The following is a 10,880-nucleotide window of genomic DNA, read 5'->3' on the forward strand; positions in this document are numbered from 1 at the left end:
TAACACTTTGCAAAATATCCCGACATGTTGGACTTGGCAAAAACTTGCCCTTATAATTCTTTTTTGCTTCGTTCATACCAATGGATAGAACGCTTAATTGCTGATTGCCTTGACTGTCAAAGGTATAAACATAAACAAAAAATTTTCACAAAGCCACACTAAAAAAGTGGACTGACACGGTACCGTTGCATTTCATACAGTTGGCATTGATCTTAAAAAACCTTTGAACCCTCCATCAAAGGGATTAAACCTTTATTTGGTACTTGTGGACCTTTTTCCTCTTTCGTTCAAATTTATCAAGAAAAGTGAACAAGCGTTGTTGATACAATTAAAGCATTGGAAATTTTAGACCATCTTATAAAATTATTTTACGATAAAAATTCCGCATTTATAAGTCAAGATTTTTTGAGTTACATTCACGATTTTGGTATAATTCATGTTCCAAGAACAGTTTTCTCACAATGGACTAAAGGAAAAGTTGAGGTACAAAACAAACATCTAGGTTCACACTTCTGAATTCCGGATCAGGCCCAAAGTCGTTGGGATGCACAAGCCCCAAAATTTGCATTTGCAAAAAAAATCTTATCTAACGAAATGTTACAAATTTACACCATATGGGATTGTATTTGGACAAAAATCTCAAATACCACTATCTTTCAAATTAAGCTTATTAATAGATTCTGAATCAAACTGCAATTCAGAATTTTCTAAAGATCTCTCATTGCACAGACACATTCCAAACATTAAAGATGAGGAAATTGCTAAACTACTAAAACCAACTATTAACAATTAACTCCTTCAATGAGAAAACCACTTCAAACAATTTTACAAAAATGCCTACAAGCAGAGCTCAGAAAAAAGTATTCTGGCCCAAAAAATTGGCAACCATTACAAAACAGGTAAACCGCTAAAAATTGGACAAAAACTCGATTGGAGAACCATCAAATAGAAAAAAGAAAATCGAAAAAACTACAAGAGTTACAATACACAGCGACAAATAAGATCACCAGCGTAAAATATGAAGTAAACTTGAATGGCAACCGTTACAATTCCGTTAAGAAGCTAGCATATCGAAATCGTTTAGATGAGTACTACCGCGATGAGAAAAGAATTCCTGAAACGACATTAGACTATGATATCTATAGTAGTATTTAAGACATTTTTTTTACAAAATTTCAAAGGCGAGTCAAAAAAATTTAAAGAGCCGATTATTTATTACTGAATACTTCCCAACAGAACAATTTGCACAAATATCCTGAATGTCTAGACCAAGAAACTGATTCAGATAAAACTCCAATCAACCATGATTCAGTTTCAAAGGAAGCGGCCCAAGTGTCTCTAACCCAAATTCAGAAAACGTTAACAAAAATTGTTCCCGTTCATCAACTCCTATATATCAATCGCATTCTAGACAACCATAATGGCCTCACCAGAGTCCAACCAACCAACTATTAACCAAAATCCCCAATATCCACAAGGACAAAATCCTCAAAATAAACAAGCAGAAAGTAATATCAATACAAACGTTTGTTTTTTTAACCGCTCACAAAAACTCCCTCCCGCTACCAGGCTGGATTTACCTAACTGTGTTTTAGTAATCAAAAAAAATGGCACGACTTTAACAGGACGTACTTAATACCAAAAAAAAACATATGAAACCTCTTCGGGTTCAGGTAGCTGACCAAACAGGATGAACCGAAACCCTTGTTATAAAAAAAAATTAATTTTTTTCTTTCATTTTCATCATTTAATATTTTTTAAATTCAACTGCGCATATCAAAGCTAATTTTTTTGATCTTATAAATAACATCTTTGATAAATTGTGAGTTCTTCACTTCGATTGTTCCCAACCTGGTGAAAATAATATGTATGCTTAAGTAAAGTGGCACCTGTCAAAATTACATCAGAAAACATTCAAATGGTAGATTCTCATGTAACCTTTTATCAAAGATCTTACCGCAAATTTGTTAAACCACTACAATGCATGGCAAGAAAAAAAGTTTTCCGTTACAGTTGTGGTACGTGGTCACATTACTCTATTGTACACAATGCCCCCATAATTACTTGCGATTCAATCACTAACCCAGAACAATGTTTGAAAGCTAAAAAAACTGGAAAAACAAAAATAACTGAGTTAATTGATGAAAGAAAAGTTGATATCAAACACGGAGTAAGCAAAGTAACCTTTCACATTAGACGAACAAATTTAGAAAAGATTTTACTACCTCGGGTGTTGATCGCGGAAAATAAAAACACTTCACCTTTGAACCGTTGATGCAACAAAATGTTCGAGATATTGATATTAATGATAGAACCTATTGCGACAGTCGGAGATATAGACTTCCACGTTCTCTATCAGAGCCTGGTTATTTTTCAACATCTCGACTCCTTTGTTTACAATTGAGAGGACCGAAAAAATGTAATGTTACCAAAAGTCCTTCACAAACTGCTAACATGCTGAAACATCAGAGCGAACGTGGTAACGTACAGTAGTTCATAACGAGCGAACAGAAACCTGAGAGGCCATATGAAGGTCCCGAAAATTTCTTTGGTGGAAGGGATATCAAAATTAGAATACTTGATGAAAAAGAAAAGGTGTGTGGAAAACCTGAACTTCTTTTTAGAACCAACTTAGATTCTTTATATGTTTCTTATACTGGCGGATTTAAAATGAAAACTGGCGTACCAAATAAAAAATTCATACAAATGTATATATACAAATTTATACGAATAATGTGTTGTCTGTGTCAATACCGTATTGTCTCAATTTAGCAGATAAAAAACCTCCGTACAAGAACATAATTTTATAACCCCTCTATTGGTTCAGGAATCTGCAACTTGCAGCACTACAATTACCCCTCAATGCCCATACTGGGAATATTTGCTCATTCACCGCTATTTAATTTAAATACTCTACCTAGAGACCTATCATTGAAACAATAATTCATATAACAGAACAAAACTTATCGGTAAAAATAGGAAACCAAAGATATCTGCTTTCAGCTATACAACATCTTTCGAAATTTATGGTAGTTATCTTTTTAACTTTGCCTATTAGCAATGTTTAGAAAACAATTGTGGTCTTAATCAGTAATCCCAAGTTTGTAAAATTCAGTTTTTTCTTGGCATTCCAACAAAATAGTTTTTTTCATATTACTCCAACCATTTCAGTTTTTCTAAAACGAAAAATTTAGAAAAATTTTTCGCCTCAATGATCGTTTAATACAAACACAAAGTTATTGAAAAATCGTTCAAAACATCCGAAAACGGTCAGGTTACTTCCCGACTGGTATTACTCTTTGAGGACTTCGAGACTTGGACTGACGGCTCCATCACTTTATCCATCACCTTATCCATCAGCTGCCCCTCATTGGGAGTTTTTCGCAACCCACTTTGACACACTAGTCATAACTAAGCCCACTCATTTTAACTTAGATCTCCTATAATGCTCTTTCTTTTCACCGAAAGATTAGTACGAATCAATTCATTGGAAAAATTTTCAATTACCACCCTAGCTCGCAAGCTAAAGACTGTGCTTCATCATTTAACTCGCAGATTGGGAGAGCGTACACAACAAAAATGACAATGGGAGCGAAGTTTTGGGATTTCCTCCTAGCCATCATTGATCTAGAAGAGCCATTACCTGTCCAACTGAACACCTTTACTCAAAAAAGTAAATTGTATAAATTAATTATCCATCCCTGCTTCCTAAACAACAAAAAGATCAAAACCAAAGAATTCCAACAGTGATTTCAACAAAATCAAACTGGACAATTAGCACCATGTCTAAGAATTCTTTTATTTCAACCCTAGCAACAGTGTAATTGAAGTTTTTTATTTCTTCTCCCAATTATCAACTTCAATTTCTTCTTTGACATCGCGGAATCAAGAACATCAACAGAATATCTGTAAAAAGAAATTACTTTTCCATTTTAACCGTTGCAAAATTTAGCAAAAAATTCCTTTATCTCATTAACAAGTTTGTTTAAATTACTTCATTTGATAAAGCTTCAAAATAACAATCTCTGGTTTTATACCGTCGAGAAAAAAAATCAATTTTCGTTATACTGAAAACAAAAATTTGAAAATATGAGGATCAAAAAACATCAATTTCACTGGGAATCCTTCTTCAGAATAGTAGACCTCACATCACCAATCCCTACAAACGTACACCACTAGTAAAACCAGTTTTCTTTTTTAGTGACAACTCTCTTCATGGGCAACCTCTTTAGCTCATTCTAGAAACCTCAAATTGACCCTTCTCCCATTATGGAATGCCCCAATGGTTTCTTGCCCTGTAGAACATTCAAAAAAATTCATCAACATCCTGAAGGTCAGCTCCCTCACTTCGCTTGCATCCCGTGCCGCAACAAGCTTTTTACTTATTGGGATGAACCTGTTTGTCGCATTTGTGTCATCCTTAATTATACCATTAATCAATGCCACCATTCTCAATGCAACTCCTGCCAACAAAAAGAAATCAATTTTAGCCCACAGCCACTTCAAAACCAACCATCCTACTAAATTATATTGCTGTAACTTCATGACTTACGACACAACCAAGTGACCGTTAAGTTTGATGACCATTGACCCCAAAAACCCCAGGTAGCACCACGTTTTATATAATATTCCTTTGCAGTTTCTCTTCTATAGGTGCCCTCCATAACAGCTAATGACATACTCACCACAATGTCAATAATCTTGTTAGTTTTTTCCACCGTGATTACTTTACTTTTCTCTCTTATTCTTCAAAACAGTCCTTTCATAATGCTGTCCGAAACAGTTTATAATTTTGGAATTGAAATTTTTACTAACACTTCAATGTTCTTTGGCGGCATTTTATTTTCTTTTCTAACATTTACTGCTCCCTTTCACCCTTCTTTTCATCGCCTGTCAGACGCAACAAATAACAAGAAGAGCAATCTTTTGGTAACAAATTTTTCGTTTTCCCCTCTCAAATTGGATACACAAAACAAAACGATTGAAATTACGAACTCTGTTATAGGACCATTTTGATGCCTAGGCTGTCATGAAAACGTAACCGTATTCAAAAAACTGACTTATATAGTGAAGATTGTCAGCCACACATTGCGTTCTTATTATGTTACAAACGTGCCATCATTGATGATATGGGATACCAAATGTGCACAAAATGAGCGGTTTACCATTGTTTTTTCGATGTTCTCCTTGCTTCACTGCAAGTCCTGCAAACTGTAAAAATTTCAAAACTATCCAGACAAAATTGTCCATTTTTTGACTCATCCTCCCATAAACTTTGCCAAAAAACTGTCTTAGCGATCATTCACCCTGCAAAAAACGTTTTAAAACGCATTGAAGATGAATGACCTGTACCTTCTGCATTCATTCATGCCCCATAAGGTGGTTATTCTAACAGTACCCGCATTTTTCCATACAATTTTTACCTCTTTTGAATAGGAAACAAAACTTATCTTATTGAGTCTTATCGCGGGTCTGATTTTCACCCTTAACGAGAAGTTTTTACGTTTGACAATACAAGAAAAACAATTAATAGCGGAGCTTAGCATTTTGAAGAAAACAAACACGTTCAGTAAAATTTTCTCTTTCAACTCACAAAGTTTGTCTCCCCAGCTGCACGGGTGGCAGCAGCAGTGTTAGCGCAACACACCCCAGAGGAAGTTGAGCAGCGAGGAAAGATAAACTTGTGTCAGAGCTGCCCGCTTGACAAAAGAATTTAAAAAATTTTCTTGACCCCGCCCCCAAAAAAATTGTCAAAAATAATCAAATCCTAGAATGGGAACCTTTCTGTCTTCAAAAAGTATCCTCGTTTGCTTATCCAAAGCCAAATCAATCAATGCCCTATTTGTTCGAAAAATATTTCTGCCTGCCTTATTTGTGCCTGAAAATTGAAAAATTACATAAAGTTTTACCAAACGAATAACCCCACTTGATTTCAGTTCCTTGTAAGGAAGCCCTTTACAAAAGATTCCCAAACCCAAAATGTCTCGCCTGTTTTAGACCATGCTTGGCATTTAAAATAACAAAATATTTTATATCCTACTCTTACAGCAAAATCCGAACGTATTTGGCGTTAACAAGAAACAAACACATTTAGAAACATGAAGAAATGTTCTGTAGAAGTTGTACTAACTCATTAAAAAAATGCACAATATGCAAAAATGAACTTAAAACTTAAAAACGGTTAAAGCAAATGCCTATTCTCAAATTCCTTTCCTTCAACCGCATAACCTAAAACATCCCATCAGTAGTATCGGGATACATCTGTTTGGAAAGCTGAAAAAAGTGAAAGAATTGGCAACAAAAATAATTGCAGGAACATTTCGTTTTCTTCCCCTACAATTTTCAAGTTTTTATTGTTCAACTCGCTGTGAGGGCTGATTCACAACCAAAAGTAAGTAAAGAGTTGAAAAATTTGAGAATTTTTAATTAGCGATTCAAAAACATTTCTATCAAACTCTACCATTAATTTCCCTAAGCATAAAAGTTATTAAGTAAAGCATGTAGCAGCAAAACATTACAAAAACATTTTTAAAGAAGTTATCCTTTTAGTAGCAATATAACTGCATACCCAAAAGCGCCATAATATGTGATATTTGTGACAAAATTAAATTAACCAAAAATATATTTCAGTTCCTAATAACAAAAACTACAATTTGACATGCTGGCCAAATATTTAAAGCGTTGTCGTTCAAGCACCCTCCATTTCCCACCAACCATCAACAGAACGACACAGATTTCAAATAAAGTACTGCTTCAACACTTGAGACCATCATTTAGACCAACAAATGAACAGCCAGCAAACAATCACTACGACCCCCGAAATACCTGAAGAAACAGTAGGAAAAGACAGCACAAAAGTCAACCCAAGGTAATGAATCCACACATAGCCAGAAATAACAGAGAAGGCATTATCGATGATCTGATAATGCCAGTACAAAGGTAGGACACCTGAAACAGTTTAAAAATACAGATAACTCGAGAACAGGACATGAATCCAATAAATCCTTGATTTATAACCAACCTCTTTTACAGCTTAAAACCAGTCTTCAACAAAATTAAATCAGGAGAAAAAGCGCCAGCTGTCTACGCGCCATCAAACACGTACTGTCAACTCCGAGCCTCAGAAACACACGTCATTGAAAGGTTCTCTTTACCAACGAAACATAATAAATGGCGCATCAAGAAAAGAATTGACCAGAAAGGAACATATAGTGTTAGGAATCACAATATTTATTAAGCGTTCCGAAGCCTTAACAGCCTTCAAACTCAACACGGATCTACCCACTGGCTAACGAGCAGCCGTTGATGGCTGGCAGAAAATACATGGTTTCGACAGGAATGGTTCATTCATTAAACTGAGCTCTAACTGGTACAATACTCTTTCTGTAACTTGGCATCTCCTCCTAACTACAAGTGTCTGCCTGTGACTGACTACTTCAGTAATTTGCTTTTAAAAATTTGAAAAGATATTTTATTCTATGTACTGATCAAAATGATAATTATCTTACCTCAACTGAAGTGGTGGTAGTGGACGACATTTTAGTCATACTGTAGGAAACTTTGAAGAACACGGTACTTATATAATACATGTTACTTAAATAATGGATCATTTTTCAGTCATTTAGTCTTAAAAACGGGCTGAATTGTTGCACTAGAGCTGCTAAAAATGAACGGATAATAAATCGGTTGCATATTTTTAAGTGTTAATTACCACTATTTTTAGCACCAATGAAATTGACGCACGCTTAGGCTAAAACTATATTGGCATTTGTGCCTTTGTTTTGCTGATCAACCAACGGACCTCAGTTTAGGCTTGGATTATCCATGACAAAATCCAAACTGGAATTAGAACTAGGTATGAGTAGATGCCGCTAATACTGCTCAATTTTCCTGTTAGTTGACTGACATTTGAAGTTCACGTAAACCGCTAAAGCAATAAATTACCCCACATTTTTTAAATTCAAATGAGCACAAGAGTAAGAATTAGGTAGCCTATGCAAAGATGAAACAGGTTCAAAAGCTACTGTTTTTTAAAATATTTTTTGGAGGAAAAAACCAAACATAATAAGTGATGCACAGTTAATTCTCTCAATAAGAAAATTGGGAAACCGATTGACTATGGTCGTGAACATGATTTTCCGCCCATTTTTGGCGTGACTCTTCACATAATAATCTGGAAAAGAAGCAGGATGAAGTCATTACTGTTTCTGATTCAGACCGCAAAAAATAGCATTTCTGTTTAAAAAATAAACATTAATTCAGAAACTTGTTTAACGAAGAACATTTCTCAGTTATTGTTTTCCAAGTTTGGCTCAAATTTACTGTATATAAACTCGTAACAAGAGGTGTTGAAGCGATCATCACAACAACTCATCCCGATTAAAGTACTCAAATTGTAATTAGTAAGCGTATACTTTTGTATTTATTCTTTTTATAAACTAACACATTCAGCTCCCCAATCTTCGAATTGAGACATAGCACAAAGAGGCGTTAGGCATAAATATTTGACTTTGATTTGTTATATCTTTCATCAAGTTAGGTTGGCATACAGAAAGAGATCCCGGGTTGTGTGATCTGAAGCAGCCCGCTCTAATTTTGTGCTGGTTTATATACAAAGTTGTAATTTACAGCCAGTTCCTAATCTCCATAAGGGTTAAATCTCTTTTCTACTTTTGAAAATTTAACACGTGCAATATTTGGTTTTATAAACCCCAGGAGGCCCCATTTGAAAATAATTATAGATATAATCAATTTGTATCGCCCATTTTTTGCTTTTGAATTCGTTGTTTTAAAAAGCGAAAGAAGTGGAGCTATAGGCAAAAGTAAACTATCTGAAGATATGTTTAATTGTTGTTGGGATTGTAATGACAAATCAAATTTTGAAGTCAATTGAACTAGCAGATTTAAATAAAACTGTTGAAGTAGATCGAAATGAAGTAAAACTTTGATTTTTTTTTAAAAAAAGAGAAACATTTGTTGAAAAGCATGTTACAATAGCTTTGGTTCAGAAACTCTCCGTAAAATTAGAGCTATATCGGACGGAGGTTTGGAGATTCTGATAAAATATGAATTAAACTTGAGGTTAATTGGGAATATTATTGTTTATATATCAATTTTTGGTTGATCGAGATTTGGTTATTGAGTATGCTCATGTTTATTCATTTAACGAAAGAGATGGTGACTACAAAAACCAATCAAGCCACGACTGTTCGACCAAAGAATTTTCGCTAACGAAGAAGTTGATGCTAAGGATTATGTCGAAGCTAAAGATGAAGTTGATGCTAAAGATGAAATTGCTGGTGAAGATAGAAGTGACGCTGTAGACGAGGTTGATGCAATAGAAATTGATGCTGCAACAGAAGTTAGTGCTATAAAAGCTTTTGCTACAGAAAAAGCATTGTTCCATAAAAGATTTGGATCTTTTCCGTTTGTGCCCCCACTACGTTTTGCCCCGCAATACAGAGCATGAGTATCTACATAGTAAATCATTTTGTAAAAATAGGGCACGTGCTTCTGGGGTTTGCAAATAATATGCGCTCGCTAAGTTGCTGAGCACAAATTGAAAAGATCCAAGGTTTACCATGTATGATATCTGGTCTGCAAAACAAGAAGCAAGTTTATCTCAAGATGCTGCCTCAAATTCTACCAGTTTAACTTACTTTCTGTTCCAGGTCATTAATTGAAAAGAAGTGGTCCTAAAATGATTCCATGAGGAGGAACACTTCGTTTGGCTTAAATTACTTTGTTGCAACTACGTCTTTAAATAACTTATTGTAATTATTCTGTATTAATACATTTTGTGACCTGTATTATGCAATAGAAAAAGATAACGACATAGAAAAATGATAATAAAATTATAATTGGAAGCTGATAAAACCATTATTTAAATATTACCTAATAGAGAAATAAAAAATTTAAATATACAATATTTGTACCTGGAAATTGATATGGCTGTAGCAGATGACGTTGAGTTGTAATTGAAGAAAAAGATATTATTTGATAAGGAAGCTATTTTGTGCTCGTATTGTTTAAATCAATGAAAATTGAGATAGGTGGATGCAGAACAATTGAAGATATAGATCACCTTGTTTTTTAACCTATAAGCTACTTTTATGTACAACCGACAAATTTGAAATTGTCTCTTTAAATCTGAGACTGAAAGACGCTCAATTTTAAAGTGATCGTGCAGTTGAAGACAGATGGGCAAAAGTACACAAGTGTGCAGATGAGAAACGTATTGGGGTCAGTAGTGATTAAGAAAAAAGATAATTATGATCTTAGATTCAAATTTGTATTGAAAAATTTTATTGCTGTTGCTAACAAGGATAAAATTGTAAATGATAACAATGATATTAGACATTGTAATATACATTGGCATAAACATTCAATTGATCCTAAAAATGACTTTAGAATAATCTTACAAAAAGTATTAAACTACGAGGGATCTTTTCTTTTTGTGCGCCCACCCCCGTCAGTACGTTATGCATCCCCAGTTACAGAACAGGTGCCATTATAAAGTATATCAATATGTCAAAATATGGCTCGTGCGTTGGGGGATGCAAATTTTATGCGCTCATTAAACTGTGGGGGCACAAAAAAAAGACATTGCTTTAAGTTATTATGATAGGAGGACTTTCTATAAAAATGTACGTAATGCATCAAACGTCTTATTTGATATCGGAAAAGAAAGGCAGGTGTATGTTATATGTGCATTTGAGAAAATTGACGTTAATGGACAGACTCCTAATGCAATTTTCTTAGAGTTATGCGAAAATTAGCCCGAGCTAATGAATTCACCCATAGCGAAAATGATCAGAGAGGGTAATATCGTTGATCTAACAACGCCAGTACAAAGGCAGGACGCCAACAACTGTTTAACA

The 10,880-nt window shown here is 34.5% G+C and overlaps 1 long non-coding RNA gene across 1 annotated transcript; it reads left to right on the forward strand.

The window, feature by feature from the left end:
• Positions 1–8,733: 8,733 nt before the first annotated feature.
• Positions 8,734–9,809, forward strand: LOC142357112 (uncharacterized). The gene is made up of 2 exons (XR_012761551.1): positions 8,734–9,361; positions 9,672–9,809. It is a non-coding gene; the product is annotated as an uncharacterized LOC142357112 (long non-coding RNA).
• Positions 9,810–10,880: the final 1,071 nt, after the last annotated feature.

The sequence above is a fragment of the Convolutriloba macropyga genome, unplaced genomic scaffold (genome assembly GCF_964194025.1).
Source record: "Convolutriloba macropyga unplaced genomic scaffold, txConMacr16.3 SCAFFOLD_2671, whole genome shotgun sequence".
Classification (NCBI taxonomy): Eukaryota; Metazoa; Xenacoelomorpha; order Acoela; family Convolutidae; genus Convolutriloba; species Convolutriloba macropyga.